Raw genomic sequence first — 18,234 nt, forward strand, 5'->3', positions numbered from 1 at the left:
CCTGCTCTGCTGTGAGAACCTCCACTCTTGGGCTGTTTACACACAGCCTCTGGCATGTAAGCTGCTCCCAGTTACTTGCAACTGAATGACACTAGCCAATATCTCTGGTCCCAGACACAACTCTAGGACCCTCTGTCTTGCAATGTCCAGTTATGCTTGCTGGACGCTGCAAGCTTATATGAGTTTGTTATCCTAAGGGGAGCCTCTGACACTCTTCAAACCAATCACACTGCTTCAGGTAGAATAAACAAACACAGTTATTAACTATTAAAAATAGATTTTAAGTGATTATAAGTCAAAGCATAACAAGTCAGCTTTGGTCAAATGGAATAAAACCAAAACACGTTCTAAGCTGCTTTTAACACTTTCAATGCCCTTACAAACTTAGATGCTTCTTATAACTGGCTGGCTGATTGCCCTTCAGCCAGGCTCTCCCCTTTGATCAGTGCTTCAGTCACTGGGTGGTGGTGTCTGTAGATGTAGGTGGAATAGAGAGGAAGAGCATGGCAAACATCTCTCTCTCTTATCATGTCCTTCTCTCTTGGCTTTGCTTCCCACCCTTCAAAGTCATAAGAACATAAGAATGGCCATACTGGGTCAGACCAAAAGTCCATCCAGTCCAGTATCCTGTCTGACAACAGTGGCCAATGCCAGGTGCCCCAGAGGGAGTGAACCTAACAGGTAATGATCAAGTGATCTCTCTCCTGCCATCCATCTCCACCCTCTGACAAACAGAGGCTAGGGACACCATTCCTTACCCATCCTGGCTAATAGCCATTAATGGACTTAACCTCCATGAATTTATCCAGTTCTCTTTTAAACCCTGTTATATTCCTAGCCTTCACAACCTACTCAGGTAAGGCGTTCCACAAGTTGACTGTGCGTTGTGTGAAGAAGACCTCCCTTTTATTTGTTTTAAACCTGCTGCCTATTAATTTCATTTGGTGACCCCTAGCTCTTGTATTATGGGAATAAGTAAATAACTTTTCCTTTTCTACTTTCTCCAAATCACTCGTGATTTTATATACCTCTATCATATCCCCCCTTGGTCTCCTCTTTTCCAAGCTGAAAAGTCCTAGCCTCTTTAATCTCTCCTCAAATGGGACCCGTTCCAAAGCCCTAATCATTTTAGTTCCTGTTCTCTGAAACTTTTCTAGTGCCAGTATATCTTTTTTGAGATGAGGAGACCACATCTGTATGCAGTATTCAAGATGTGAGCATACCATGGATTTATATAGGGGCAATAATATATTCTCAGTCTTATTCTCTATCCCCTTTTTAATGATTCCTAACATCCTCTTTGCTTTTTTGACCGCCTATGCACACTGCGTGGACATCTTCAGAGAACTATCCATGATGATGCCATGATCTTTTTCCTGATTAGTTGTAGCTAAATTAGCTCCCATCATATTGTATGTATAGTTGGGGTTATTTTTTCCAGTGTGCATTACTTTACATTTATCCACATTAAATTTCATTTGCCATTTTGTTGCCCAATCATTTAGTTTTGTGAGATCTTTTTGAAGTTCTTCACAGTCTGCTTTGGTCTTAACTATCTTGAGCAGTTTAGTATCATCTGCAAACTTTGCCACCTCACTCTTTACCCCTTTCTCCAGATCATTTATGAATAAGTTGAATAGGATTGGTCCTAGGTCTGACCCTTGGGGAACACCACTAGTTACCCCTCTCCATTCTGAAAATTTACCATTAATTCCTACCCTTTGTTCCCTGTCTTTTAACCAGTTCTCAGTCCATGAAAGGACCGTCCCTCTTATCTCATGACAACTTAATTTACATAAGAGCCTTTGGTGAGGGACCTTGTCAAAGGCTTTCTGGAAATCTAAGTACACTATGTCCACTGGATCCCCCTTGTCCACATGTTTGTTGACTCCTTCAAAGAACTCTAACTGATTAGTAAGTCACAATTTCCCTTTACAGAAACCATGTTGACTTTTGTCCAACAATTAATGTTCTTCTATGTGTCTGACAATTTTATTCTTTACTATTGTGTCAACTAATTTGCCCGGTACCGACATTAGACTTACCGGTCTGTAATTGCCGGGATCACCTCTAGAGCCCTTTTAAAATATTGGCATTACATTAGCTATCTTCCAGTCGTTGGGTACAGAGTCTGATTTTAAAGGACAGGTTACAAACCCAGTTAATAGTTCAGCAACTTCACATTTGAGTTCTTTCAGAACTCTTGGGTGAATGCCATCCGGTCCTGGTGACTTGTTAATGTTGAGTTTATCAATTAATTCCAAAACCTCCTCTAGTGACACTTCAATCTGTGACAGTTCCTCAGATTTGTCACCTACAAAAGCCAGCTCAGGTTTGGGAATCTCCCTAACATCCTCAGCTGTGAAGACTGAAGCAAAGAATCCATTTAGTTTCTCTACAATGGCTTTATTGTCTTTAAGCGCTCCATTTGTATTGCAATCATCAAGGGACCCCACTGGTTGTTTAGCAGGCTTCCTGCTTCTGATGTACTTAAAAAACATTTTGTTATTACCTTTTGAGTTTTTGGCTAGCCATTCTTCAAACTCCTCTTTGGCTTTTCTTATTACATTTTTACACTTAATTTGGCAGTGTTTATGCTCCTTTCTATTTATCTCACTAGGATTTGACTTCCACTTTTTAAAGGAAGTCTTTTTATCTCTCACTGCTTCTTTTACTTGCTTATTAAGCCATGGTGGCTCTTTTTTAGTTCTTTTACTGTGTTTCTTAATTTGGGGTATACATTTAAGTTGGGCCTCTATTATGGTGTCTTTAAAAAGTGCGAGCATTACCTCATCGTAGTCCCAAACTCAGGGGCGGCTCTATGTATTTTTCCACGCCCAAGCACGGCAGTCAGGTGGCTTTTGGCGGCGCACCTGCGGGAGGTCAGCTGGTAACGCGGATTCGGTGGCATTCCTGCAGGAGGTCCCGCGCCTTCGGTGTACCCACCGCCGAATTGCTGCCGAATTGCTGCCGAAACAGCAGGACCGGCGAACCTCCCACAGGCATGCCGCTGAAGGGAGCCTGACTGCTGCCCTCATGGCGACCGGCAGGCTGCCATCTCCCCCCCCCCCCACTTGCCGCCCCATGCGTGCGCTGGTGCCTGCGGCCATCCCTGCCCAAACTGACCAAAGGAAGGGGGGTGACTCACTCGAAAGTCCAACAGATTTTTGTTGTTGCCTAGGCCAGTGTCCTTTGTTCCTGTGAGGCTGGGCTGGGTTTGTCCCATACCTGCCCTGATGAGGTGTAAACTGCCTCTCTGATTTTGGAGTGTTTTTCCCTGGGCTTGCTTTAAGCCACAAGGATACATGTTCAGCCTCATAACTATACACATGAAATTATAACCTATATCATTACTATAACATTACTGTAACAACAGTTACTATAACATCACTATAACAACAATGCTCAGTGCATCATGAGCCTTCTGAAGACATCCAACATGATGAACTTTGCATTGGATACCACACAATCATTTTATAAGGATGAACATGGGGGTGCTGGGGGTGCCCCCGAGGTACAGAATGTCACAACACACCACTAAGGGAGGAGACAACTTCAAAAAAACATGGATCTGGATATATTATTAAAATGAGCTACAGAGAACCAGCAGCAGGCCACCCAAGAGCAGCAATAGCTGCTGCAACATTTATCTACCCAACAACAGCAGCAGATGGCACAACAGCTGTTACCAGAAGATTTGTATTCAATTTTACTATTCCAATGATGTTGCCTAAAACACTTATTTTAATTTAAAACCTTTCTTTTATAACCATCTAAACTGGTAACCAAGGTTGTGGCCCGCCCCAAAGGAATTGCCAGGGAAAGCCACAGTTAGCTTGCTTTCCCTTGGAAGGACATGGATACAGCCCTCTGATCTAGAATAGACAAGTAAGCAGCAAATCTTTGAAAACAAAATAATATTTATTTAGAAATGAGTGGTTACAGTAAAAAGAATATATATATTCATATATATATATGAATAAGCGACACAACAACATATATAGTAGAATAATAATAATGAAAGCAATACAGTAAAAGAATGAAGTGGTGCAGCAAATACTATATAACAATATACTTAACATAAGACAATTAAACATATAACATTTAATACTTAACTATTCACACTAACATCCAATAAGTGCAGATCAGGCAGTTATTGAATGGGTAGGGGAAGATCTCATTCAGACCACAAAAAGAGACGGAAGCCTGCTTGGCTGCTGCAGGACCCCCTTCTGGCTGGGTGGCAGAAGCAGCCGTTGCCGGGGGCCACCCTGGAATCCTTTGGCTGCTGCTGCTGCTCAAGCAGCTCTTTTTCAGGCAGCTCTTCTTTGCAGGGTTCTGCTAATGCTGCCGCCATTGCTTCTTAAGCATCTTCTTCTCAGGTGTCTTGTAGCTTCTTCTCTCTTCCCACCACAGGGTTTAGCCTACTGACTGTCACCCTAATATACTCAGCTGCCTGCCTTTTGCTGGCTTTGTGCCAAGCCACACCCAGTCATGTGTACCAACGAGTGACTAGTAGCTCCTCCTCCTCACTGGAAGTCCTATGTATTCCTATAGGTGACAATGTATTCCTATGGGGGTGGGGTTTCAGCTGACCTGTGGATGACCCTTAGCTACTTCCTGTTTGGAAGCCCCATGTATTCCTATGTATCATCCCTATGGGATTTTGCTGAGTCAGTCCCCACAGGACGTGGAATTTACCATTGCATCACAGGAAGTGAAATTATTACATTATTATTACATTATGTTCCTTAGAAATGGAATCTTCCACAGGAAATGGAACCTTCCATTATCTTACCTTATATCTGCCATTACTGGATTTCCTAATTTAAACTGCCATTAATATTTGTTTAATTAAAGCCTTATTCTTAAAACTAATTACTGTTCTAGGCATTCCAAAGGGTCCTGACACAACCACCACTCTTTAATTGTCCAGTTAAGAGAATTATAATTTTTCTGATTTTTAAACTCTTTCTCAAGATTTTTCTGCAAACCTCCAATTTAAGGTAATTCGAGCAACTGAGGCAAAATCTCCCGCTACAGTGAAGACAAGCCCATAGACTTGTGTTGTCTGGAAAAGACTATGCACTTGTCCTAGACTATTATTCTCACTTCTCTGAGATATCCTTACTAGAAGATACTACAGCTAAATAGGTGGTTGCTAGACACGGTATACCTGACATAGTGATGACTGGCATTGGGCCACAATTTAGTGGGCATGAGTTTAAGCAGTTTGCAGTGAAGTACAGCTTTAGACATGTAACCGCTAGTTCCCATCCCCGATCCAACGGGTTGGAGGAAAATGGTGTGAAAACAATAAAGCACCTGCTGAAAAATGCCATGGAGACAGGCTCCGATCCATATTAGCACTGTTAAATTACAGAATGGCACCAATAAAGCCTGGCTTGTCACCTGCTGACATTTTATTTAACAGAAAACTGAGAACAAGAATGCCTGCACTGTTTACAAAATGATGTCAAAGTCACTGGGGACTTGCCGATGTATAAGGAGACAGTTAAGACAAATGAAAAGATTCGGGGTCCTGAGAGCTGTCACCACTTCTTGAAAACGATGCCATGTATCTTTTTGACAGGAAACAATGGTCACAAACAACAGGAGTGTCGCAAGGGCTTGTGGTCATATGATATTATTACTGCAGATGGACACATGCTATAGAGGAATAGGTGACACATTCTCCAAATCCCAAAGGGAGAGAAATAAGGGGCACTGAGTTGTCCGAGAAGGTCTCAGACAGGCAATAATCACAGCAGGGTGAGATGGTTGAGTCCCTGGATATGGAACGACCAGAACAAGTGGACCTGCCACTTCCTGATGGCAGGAACCCTGCAGGTCTGAGCAACAGTGCAGGATACCTCAGATACTTAAATTAAATTTGGAAAAGACACAATTACCTATACGCTAGAGAGGCATGGGACCTTTAATAACCTCAGGTGATCAGGATCTATGTTTTACAATTCTGGGAGGCCAGGAAGGCTTTAAGTGGTCAATTTAAATTCCTTGGGAGAAGGGGTTTGCTATGCTGGGGTTGGCCAACAACTGCCTGAGTCAGATTACTGCAAGCAAGAAGGTATGGACCAGTGTGAGTGGGTTTGCATGAATTTGTGTGTGTGTTTTTTTCCCTCTTTTTATTGCTAGAAACTTTTTCATATTGGAATCTCTGAAGACAGAACTGCCTTTGGTATGTCTCATTTTGACTATCTTGGATTACTCGGTGTGGAGTAGAGTGGCACAATTACCTCCCTTGTCTTACATACAACACTCCTGAGAATATTCATCTTTTTTGCAACTGCATCACATTGTTGACTCATACGCAGTTTGTGATCCACTATAACACACGCAGTCTTTTCAGCAGTACTACCGCCTAATCAGTTATTCTCCACTTTGTAAATGTGCATTTGATTTTTCCTTCCTAAGTGAAGTACTTTGCATTTATATAAAAACCTGGAAACTTTGATTGTAAGCGGCTTTTTAAAAGTTGTTTTAAAATCCTTAAATATGTTAAGCATGTTTGTGTTAGGCAAGCTGTAGCTCTCTTATTTAAAAAATTAGACGGTTTAATGATTTTGTTTTATAGCCATTAATGTTTTTAAAACTTTTCACAAATGCTTTGTTTTCTTTTTCTTATTCTTTTGTTTACTTTGAAATTTGTAGTTTCTGTGATTGGCAATAAATTTGATGGTTTAGTGTAAAGGTTACGTTTTCATAGCAGACTTTAACTAAAATAACATCATGGGCTATCCCCTTGTTAACAAAATACCTGCTTAATTCTGGGCTGCTTCTCCATTAACTGTAAATCAAGTATCAAATCACCTGAACTAATTGTTGCAAAAAAGCTTTGTGGCTGTTTGATTGTGATTATTTTGTTTTTGCAATGTGTTTTTTGTTGTTTTGATAATGGGAAGTTGTTGCTGTTTTGTGCATGGGAGACGACACAGTGCGGGTATTGCAAGTTAGATCCCCTTGATGGGCTAAATTGCCACAGTGGCCATGTTGTGCTCACAAAATCTGGTGGTGAAGATGGTGGGCAAGTTCTGCCATGAACTAACAATGTCTGCCTTTTTTTTCTTTTACTGCCTTTGGGTGTTGCAAATGGCTTGTAAATGCAAGTATTCCAAAAATCACTGGTCTTTTTAAAAGAAAAGCAGTATGCTTGGTTAAAAAGGTTGCAAAGACTAATCATTTTCCAAGTAAGGAAGATGAATCACTTGTCCATAGAATTTTCATGGTTTGTGTAAATGCACAGATTTAAATGTGCAAGTGGCACAAAGAAGGGGAAGGGTTTTTTGTTTGTTTTTTGTCTCAACCTATTCTAGGCATGCAGCCAAAGTAAGTAATAAGGGCTGGTATGTTTCTAAACATCTTAAAAATGTAATGTTGACAACAAAGAGGGCTGGGCTTGACACCAGCTTGAGCTCCCACACAGAAACTAGGGAAACTATATACACCACCCTGGGCACCCCAGTGAGCAATTCTTCCTCACTCACCAGCACTGAGTGCAGGCATTACAATAAAGAGAACTTTTTTGAGGTGGGTGGGAGGGGGAAGACAATAAAATGAAAGTGGGAAAATCAGCACTTAATAAGTCAACCACTTCTCTGATGTAAGACTCCCGCCACCCAGAGTGCTTTAACAGTGGTTCCAACCTCAGTTCTCCTTTGGCTGTGGTAGGTGACAAATGTGCTCTGGCTGTTTTTCTCCTCCCCAGTTCCCCACTCACAGTTAGGTGTCCTGGGCTGGAGAAGTCCAAGGATTCTAGCAGGTCAGAGCTGCCTTTGCTGCCGTGGGGGTCTACTACCTAACCCAGCTGGAGTGCTTTCAGCTTTAGTTGCGGGGTAGGGAGACCTACACCAGAGGCCCTTGAGTAAACTTCTGCTCTCTCTGGTTTCCGCCCAAAGTACCTAGCTCTGTGCAACAACCCTCAAAGGTGCTACCACCACCCAAAATCATTTATCACCTCAGAGAAGCCACTGCTATGACCACTCACCATCGCCTTGGAGCTGCTGCCACTGCTGCTCTGCACCATCCATTGCCATCAAGCTGCTGTTACTGTTTTGAAACTTCTAGTACTCTGCACTGTCCACCATTCAGCAGTCTCTGGTGAATCCTTAGGGAGAGAGCAATGGTATCGAGGGCCCTCGCCAGAGTCCTCACCACCTATGAGGCACCCCCAGCAGCAGGCAGGAGACTTTTCCTTAACTCTTTCTCTCATCATCCTTCTGTTCTGTCCAGGCTCCCTTCTCTGACTGAGCCCAGGTACATCTGTTGTTGATGTCTTGGCCTTATAGTTCTCAACAAGGTCAACTGCATTTTATCGCTCCCAAATGCAACACTTAACTAAATTTTAACCAAAATGCTTCGAACTATCACATAAAACAAATGCAGATGAGGCCTGGCCCGTTCGGTCAACTCCTTGCTCCTCAATAGATGCTGGCAGACAGCTCCCTGACCAGTGGAGCCTCTGACCATCTGCATTTCTTAAGCAGCTCTGGGCCACTCTTCTTCCATTTCACCAGCAGGTGACAAAACTGAGCTCCCCTCTCTCTTGGGCTTTGATCACAGGGCTGACAAAGCCCTATAAACAGCAACACATGAAGTAAATTGTAAATTCTTACTAACATTTGTAACATCTAATTAAATGAAGTTTGAGAGGCCGGGGTAGCTAATGATCCAACCAGTGGACCAAATTCACTGATGAATCCTAGTCACATGCCATCGAAGGCACGTTGCGCATACGCTAAGAAGATTAATAATTAAATAAAACATTAGCATCTACAAATATCTGAGACAGTTAGGGCCCAGGGAGTCTCTTTACCCCCAGGCCACTAATACGCAAGCCAGGCAGGATATTTCCTGGCCCTCCTTTTGTTGCTATGCTGCTAAGGTGGAAAGTGGCTAACATGATGCCCAGTGGTCTATGGCCCTAAGGGGGCATGGTCTGCAAACCCAGTAATGTAAACAGGTACTGGACCATAGGCAGCAGATCCCAGGAGAAGCAGTAGGAAGCAGTAGGAAGGCGTGTTACAGATCATGTCCTCTCAGCCCCTCCTGAGTCATCCTGTCCTTCAAGCATTCAACTTTAGACCAAGCCCAATCCTATTTAGTCTGTGTGATCTGATGAGATTGCATCTTGAGGGAATATTTCAGGCACAAATTTATCATTACACAGCATTTGTGCTCATTTAAATAAATGAAAAGAAAATAAATAATGAAATATTATTATTGCAGACACGCCTCTGTTGGATTTAACTGTAATTGTGTGGGTGTTAGTTTTGTTTTCTCGAATTGCTATCTATTACCTGCTACAATATATGTTGAGTTTCTGTTCTCTGAAAAGTTAAGTGAAGGCTTTGCATTTTTAATTTGAGTTAATTATTCAAAACTACTGTGTGTCTGTTTGCACATTCAACAAATAGCATGTAGGTGCAACAGAACATCTCCAGGCTCCTGTGACCTCCACACACCACATATATTGAAATTAACATTCTAATTTCTTGTTGGCCTGCCTACTGAGCCTGCCAACTGGGGTTCCAGGTATGATGCTAACACTGTATATTAGGAACTGGACTGGGATTACGGATTTATTTCATATGGGTCTCTGAACAATTATTAGATAGCAACAATAATCCCTTTAAAAAAATCATCAACTTCTAAAGATTGTGCATTATTGTAACATATGGACACCTGACATCTTCCTAACATTGTAATGAGCTGCCTGGTATATACATAGCTGAAAAAACTAATCTGGAAATGGCTTTGATGGATCCTGGGTTCTTCTTCTTCGTCTTCTTCTTCTTCATCATCTTCTTCCATTTAGAGAATAGGGGAGGGACAGCTCAGTGGTTTGAGCATTGGCCTGCTAAACCAGGGTCATGAATTCAATCCTTGAGGGGGCCATTTAGGGATTTGGAGAAAAAAAATCAATGAAAAGGCTGATTTTATGGAGCTCCTTTTTCTAGCTTTCTACTAAGTAGGTGCAGTTGAAAATGACAATTGGAAGTCACTTCCTATTCAGCCAAACTATGTGTGCCTTCTTATACAAACCTGTGCTGTTATTGCTCTTACTATCATGGGGGGGATAATGATGATATTCAACAAATACATTGTGCATTTAAGTTTTTTGCTTTTTCCTGTTTCAGCATGGTACACGTTGCCCAGAGCACCATCAATGAGGTATTTTTCTGTCTTTCTAAAACCAAAACATAACAATGTAAGTTTTGCATAAATTAAGCTCAGAATTTAACCATCTGAACCTGTCTACTTTATTCAAATTTTTGTTTGATGGTTTAGGATATGCCAATACATATTGTTTAGATTTGGACAAAATATAGAACAAAAGTAGAAAACGTTGTCTGGTTGTCATACTGGTATGTGGTAATTACAGCTCTCTTTGGGTTATGTCTCAGGAAGAGATGTGCTAGAGATGGACCTTTTGTAGAATACCAGATCTGAATCACTGACCTTTGGGGATGCAAAGATTCATGGGAATTAAGGCTGGGGCCATGGGGCTTTGGGTGGGCAGTGCTTCTATGCCAGGCTGTCATAGCACATCCACACTCAATGCAGCATACATCCTGAGAGACCAGTCACTGCGAGAAGTGCCACCTATGGTAGAGGTGACTGACAACCCCTCTCATGATCTCCAGGGATTACCAGGGAGTTATCTGTACAACAAAGTACATACCTGACCTGCTGACATAGACTGTGCCTTGTTCCTGGTTTCTGCTACCTTGTTGCATTCTCAGGTCCTGCCTCCTCACCCTGCCCTCTGGTTTCTGGCTGCTGACTCTGGACCAGCCCTTAACTCTGGCCCCGGCTATTGACTCCAACTTGACCTTAGGCTCTGGTTCATGGCTGTTGACTTTGCTGTGACCCTAGGGTCTGGTCCATGGCTATTGACCTTGGTATGATTCTGGCTACTGACCCTGGCTTAACCCCTCAGGCCCAATCACCTATCACTCTAACCACTGGGCCTGACCGCTCATACCCTGGTTCCTGACAAAAGAATTTTGAATCTAGATCAAATTTAGCTCAGGCCCATCTGAAGTCTAGATTATAGTTAAAGCAAAATGAAAAAGCCAAGGAGGAAAATATGTGCCCATTTTCCCCCTTTTCCTCCAGAACAAATAAATCAGCCATGTGCAAAAGTTCTTACTTTTATATGAGGCAGAGTAGCTATACTGTATATCCCAGGGGTCGGCAACCTTTCAGAAGCGATGCGCCGGGTCTTCTTTTATTCACTCTAATTTAAGGTTTCGCGTGCCAGTAATACATATTACTGGTTTTAGATTGTCTCTTTCTATAAGTCTATAATATATGACTAAACTATTGTTGTATGTAAAGTAAATAAGGTTTTTAAAATGTTTAAGAAGCTTCATTTAAAATTAAATTGAAATGCAGAGACCCCCGGACCGGTGGCCAGGACCCAGGCAGTGTGAGTGCCACTGAAAATCAGCTCACGTGCATAGGTTGCCTACCCCTGGTGTATCCTAATACTTTGAGATCTACTGTTGAAATGCTCTATGTAAGTGATAGAAGTTGTTAATTGCATGCTTATTAAACTATGTAAAAGGTTAAGGAAATAAAAAACAAAATATATTTTATTTTAAATCTACCCTTTGGGTGGATGGATTTTCAGAAGCAAAATTAAAACTCAGTTTAGCCAAAATACCTGATATTGTTTAATCCCAATAGTTGTGCAAGTGTCCCAACCGCCATCATTATGGAATAGCCAGTTAAAAGAACTCTCCTATATATGAACATTTATTGGATATGCTCAGTTGAACTGGACAAGTACATCTGCCGGATATATCTGGTACATCTATGAAGCAATTAAATGCAGAGATGTAACTCGTAGTCATAGGTGCTGGAACTAGGGGTGCAGAGGGGGCTGCAGCACCTCCTGGTTTGAAGTGGTTTCCATCATATACAGGGTTTACAGTTTGGTTTAATGGCTCTCAGCACCCACGCTATACAAATTGTTCCAGCACCCCTGCTGGTAGTAATTAGGCTTTTTAGGTAACATCCTATTAACATGAATAGGAGATATCAGTACTTTTCTTGGTGTCATATTGCTTCAGTCTGCCTTATTTCAGTCTCAAAAGCACAATAGTGCACATATACATTTACATGTGAGATTTACTTAAGGGCCCTGTCCTGTACTCTTTACCGAGATAAAAGTCATACTCATGTCAACTGAAGTTTTCGCCTGAGGAAGAAGAGCAGGATCAGCTTATAAAGCTTCAGTCTAGAGTAGGAAAAAGTGTTTTTTTTTAAATGTGTTAGTAAACAAGTTTTAATTAAGTGGTGTTTAAAAACCTAGGTGAAATCCGGGCCCCATGGAAGCCAATGGCAAACTCCAATGGGGTAAATTTTTCAAAGAGCACCTAAGTGATTTAGGCTCCCAAATCCCATTTTCAAAAACAATTTAGGGCTTCTGTACATGGAATTTAAAGCTAAAGTGTGAATTTAAAGCACAATAGCTATTCTGTAATAAGAATGCCCGCAGGAGGACTTATTCCATAATAGCTATTCCGGTCAATTTCCCTATATAGACAAGCCCCAAGCCACTTAGGAGCCTAAATTCAGTTGGCCTTCTAAGTGGTGAAGTAAGTCACTTTTGAAAATGAGACTTAGGCTCCTAATCACTTAGGTGCTTGCAAATGTTTTACCCATTGCCTTTAAAGGGGCCATAATCCCTTGCCTTCTCCGCTGCCCCATGTAGAAAGGTTTTAACATGTTAAAAACCTGTTAGCTGGTCACATTCAGCCCTTGACTGCCCCTAGCGTTGTTTGAGACCTGCTGACACACTTAGTGGTGTTCCTATGTTTTTAAACAGCACTTAATTAAAAGATTGGCTGGCATGTTATAGAAATACTTTTTTCCTCCTAAAGGTAAGGCTTCATTCTTTGAAAATGAGAGTTTAAATTCTGGAGAACAGAGGAAAATGTAGAGGAAGACTCAAAATCCACAAACAAGTGAAGATATTCACAATATTAGTTGATCAAAGAAACAATCTGTTTAATTAACATCTAGTTTACGTCCCTATGTCCTTCTCAATACGGGGTCTGTGCTGATGGAACATTTGCATGTTGTTCTAGAATATTAATATTGCCTGGGCTGTGCTCTGTATCTGTAGCTGGTAATATGTGAATGTCTGAGAGTGAGAGAGAGTCATTTAAGGGCTTCCCTCTCTCTTTAGCCCAGTGGAGGAACGTGTTTTGTATATAGGAAAGCATGTAAAATCATACACAACAATGCCAATATATTTTCTCTCTTAGGTCAAGATCTATTATATTTTGACTCAGGACAAAAGAGAAGCATTAAAGATTCATTTATAAATGGTAATAAGGTCATCATAATACAGTGGCTATTTATTTAGAAGTGCAGATGTCACTAAAGGTTTATCTTGACAAATACAATTCTCAAATTTAGCACTAGGTGGCACTCTTGTAAATAATGTCACATTTATACTATTAGATTATGGCAAGCTGTAATTCTTAGTTGCTCTATTTATCTGTTTCTTTTCCTCGAATACTGCCCCATTAACTAGTTTAGATTACATTTGGGCCTTAATTGATCTGACTCACTGTGTTTTACTCTGGGAAATTTGAGCAAAGAGCCTGAAGAAAGTGGAGTGTATATTATCTTTTAAGGTGGGATAGGACTTCCCTGAGCGTTTTGGTGTTTACATTGTATGATGAAATGAATCCTTGTTTAACTTTGTATTTGTATTAAAGCCCATGGTATTTAACTCCTTACTTGCTCTCTGGACATTTGCTGCACACGTGGGATTTCTTTATATCTAAGTTCTTCCTATAGTTTTAAGTGAGGAAGTTATTCTTAACTTTCTTTCTAAAAAAGCTCTTACCGCTGGCACAGTTGCCTTTTTAGTAGTATAAGAAGTGATCCCTTCATAGACTGTTTATAAAGAGCTTTGAAATCCTTTTGCTGAATCTTTACTGCTGTCTGGACATGCACAACAAGCCCCACAGAAAGGAAAGCACAGTTGAAGCTGGGCTCCTCTTTCAGAGAAGCTGGACTCCTTTTACATGCTTTCTACTGAGGTACCGCACACAGTATTTTTATCAGGAATTGCATCCTGAACTGGGCAAAACCTTTTGTTGGAAGCATTTTTTGGCAAAAAATGCAGATTCAGCAATACAAAAACATTTAATGAATTCACATTGGATTTGCCAAATTGTTTCATTCAATTAAAAAACAAACAAAACCAGCAACAACCCTTAAACCCCCTGTGATGGGTTTGATCACAGAAACCCTCCTGGGATCTGCCACCTGAGGTGCCAAGACTACTTCTGCCCCTGCTTTCCTGCCCTGTCAGTTTAGAACTTCAGTGCCCTGCCTGGTTTGAGCCAGACCCACTAGCCTGCTGCAAACCCAGACCCAGGTCGGAATCACGTCCCCTCACAGCTGTAGGCTTGACTGAAAGCAGCTTACAGAAGTGTTCTTATCTTTAACACTCAGATGCCCAACTCGCAATGGGGTCTAAACCCAAATAAATCTGTTTTACCCTGTATAATGCTTATACAAGGTAAACTCATAAATTGTTCACCCTCTATAACACTGATAGAGATATATATATACACAGCTGTTCCCTCCCCAGGTATTAATACATACTCTGGGTTAATTAATAAGTAAAAAGTGATTTTATTAAGTACAGAAAATAGTATTTAAGTGATTCTAAGTAGTAACAGACAGAACAAAGTGCATTGCCAAGTAAAATAAAATAAAACATGAAAATCTAAGTCTAATACAGTAATACAACTGAGTACAGACAAAAACCTCAGCAGTAAACTTCCTTTTACAGACTAGTCTCCTTCTAGTCTGGGTCCAGCAATCACTCACACCCCCTGTGGTTATTGTCCTTTGTTCCAGTTCCTTTCAGATATCCTTGGGGTGGAGAGGCTCTCTCTTTAGCCAGCTGAAGACAAAATGGAGGGGTCTCCCATGGGCTTAAATAGACTTTCTCTTGTGGGTGGAGACCCCCTCCTCTCTCCTATGCAAAGTCTGGCTCCAAGATGGAGTTCTGGAGTCACCTGGGCAAGTCACATGTCCATGCGTGACTCAGTTTTTACAGGCACAAGCCATTGCCCACATGGCATCTTGTATGTCTCCAGGAAGACTTCTTATGTGGATTGGAGCATTCCAAGAAGCGTTGTTCCTTAAGTGCTTCTTGACTGGGCACTTAACTTTGCGAACCCCTTTCTAAAGAAGCTGATCAAATGCCTTACAAAGCTTACTTAGAAATCAAGCAAGTATACAGCCAATATTAATAACTTTGAATACAAAAATGATATATGTGTACAAAGAGGATGACTGGATTCAGTAGACCATAACCTTTACAGAGATATGTTACATGGCACATGTAGCATAAAACATATTCCAGTTATGTCATATTCCCATAAAGCATTATGGGATACATCGTCAACCTCCCCCACACCCCAAAATGTTTTGTTTCAACATTTTGGAGATGAAACATTTCAGTTTTTCGGTTTGATAGAACTTTTCTTTTCAAAGTGTCATTTGTTTTTAATAAAATTAATCAACATTTTAAAAAAATGCTTGAAATCAAACTGAAATATTTCATTTTGGATAGGACTGCAGACAACTGTTTTTTTTCAACTGTTCAATTTGCTGAAAATTTAAAAAACAAATTACTCCCCCTCATTTTTTGGTTAGACCTCAAACTTTTTTTTTCTTCCTTTCCAGAATTACAGAACAGAAAAATCCATTATTCACACATTGCTAATATTGCAAACATTTCTGTCCAGATTGTAATTTGGGGTTAAATTTTTAGGCAATGGCAAGGATTTGACATGCAACTTCCATTGATGTCATTAGGATCTGCACAGTTTAAAGTCCATGCACCATACTAACAATTTACCTCATTGTTAATAATATGTATCACTGTTCAACAAGACTGCACAATTTACCATTCAAAAACTATTCAAATACAACACTGCATAAAAACAATCTCCTTTGTATTACTGGAAAAATACTGCCAGAGACATTTTACTTCCCTGCAAAGCCACAGCAACAGCTCAGTAAACTCATGATAGGAGATAGTCAGGCCCATTATTTCCAGTTGCACAGCATATCACTCCAAATGTAAAACAGTTAGATGTTCTTTATTTGAGGCCTGATCAATCTCCATTGCTGTCAATGGGAGTTTGACTGTGCTCACAGCCACTGACTTTTGGTTTTGCCGGTGGATGCTCCTCTCCTCCCTCACACCACCATGTGAGCAGCAGGCGAGGCCTCGGTGGGGAGAGGCTGAGTGGCAGCGGGGCCTTGAGGCAGAGCATGGGAGGAGTGGGGGGTGAGGCCTGATCCAGGTGCCAGGGCCCACAAAAGATTCATTCATCCCTTTGGGTGTTGAGCACCCCCTATTTATTTTTGGTGGGTGCTTGAGCCCTGGAGCACCCAGATAATCCCCACAAGTGACCCGGGTGCAATGCTGTAGAGGAAAGCAAACTCCCTCCACCCCAATCTGACCTGGGGAAGATTTTCTTCCTGGCCCCGTATACAGCGATCAGTTAGACCCTGAGCATGTGAGCAATTTAATACAAATTAATCTCCATCCTATTGCAGCTTTGTGGTGTCGCTCAAATATAACTATAAATACATACAAGGAAACAGAAAAGCAAATGTTTTAAATTGTCTCATTTGAGAGGTAGTAAAAGGGAACCAAAAGGAGAACTTGGCTACTAAAAGAAGCTTTTTTTTTTTTTTTAGAGATTACAGAACAATAGCTTTCCTCTTCAAATTAACTATCAGATACCCTTGCAACACATACATAATTACAGAAGCACAATGCTGTGGTTACTTTTAACATTTGTTTGTTTGTTTGTTTGTTTGCAAGGAGTAGCCATGGTAGCTGGCCATATGTGTTCTGATTTTTCACAGGAGACAGAGTCAGTTTATTTTGAGCGGGAGTATTTATTCCTTTTACATAATTTCTAAGATACTAATTTTAATGGCTTAACCCTGACTGGTCAAGGCCTAACGTACATCATTCTACAGGTTTGGCAGACAAGCGTGGGTCAAAATTGTACAAAAGATAACAGGCTGCCTTGTATACCGCTACCCTCCCATCCGTGAGTCACGCCCAGCCCAGAAATCCAGAAGGGTGGGTCTAGGATCAAAATGCCCACCCACTTGGCTACAGGTTTGGTATTTTGGTCATTAGTACAAATTAAAACTGTAACAAGAGATTTAAGGGGAAGAGGAAAGTATTTTGCATGCTACCATTACACACTGCTAGGCACCCAAGAAACTATTCACTTCCTCACCCTCGTATTCTGCCCTGACACCAAGTGGTGGGACCTACTGCCACCTGAAAAGGCTGAGGAATGCTGGTGGGTCAGTCTGCACTTCACTCTGGTCCCAACACCTACTGGGGATATCAGCTGGTGGCTCCTTCACAGAGCCATAAGCATTGGCATCACAAATTCCACCAACACCTCTTCTTTCTGCAGTGAGAGGGAGACCCTGGCGCACATCTAGGTGAAGTGTGTCAGTTTGCAGCCCCTCTGGCTGCTCCACCAGAACCTCTTTCTGAGGTTCTGGCTGCACTTTTCCCTGCACCTCCTGCTCTATGCACACCCCATCCACAGCCCCACAAAATCATGGGACCTCCTCGTCAACCTCCTCCTGGTGCTGGCCAAGACAACCATCCATCATACCAGGAGGAGCAAGCTGGATGGCGGAGGGGAGGGGGGGCGTGATCTGCAAGTGTGGGGCCTACTTATGTTCCCTTGTACAGTCACGCCTCTGAGCAGAGTTCCTCTGGGCTGTGTCCACTGACTCTCTAGATGCCTTTGAGGAGCAGTGGACACTGTTAGGGGCTCTCTGCTTGGTGTTCCCTTTTGGTTGCTTGATTCTTGCCCTCTGACTTTCACTCCCATCTCTGTTTTCTCATTTGTTGTCCTCGTTAATTGCATATGGCCCAGCTTCACTGGGCCCCTCCCCGCAACTAAGTGGGAGGACCTTTATATATGGGGGAGCTTAGGCTCGCCATCTCCCAGACCTACAATAGGTACGCACTGCTAGGTGTGCAAAGGTAGCCAAGCTGGGTGGCCTGGAGACAAGAGAGAAAGAGTCAGGGGAACCCAAGTAGAAGGTAAGCAGTGTTTTCTGAGTAGCTGTTGAGCCAGGAAGTGCTGAGAAACATTGCAGCTCAGTATCTGAGAGAAA

Source organism: Mauremys reevesii, linkage group 2 (assembly GCF_016161935.1).
Source record: "Mauremys reevesii isolate NIE-2019 linkage group 2, ASM1616193v1, whole genome shotgun sequence".
Lineage (NCBI taxonomy): Eukaryota > Metazoa > Chordata > Testudines > Geoemydidae > Mauremys > Mauremys reevesii.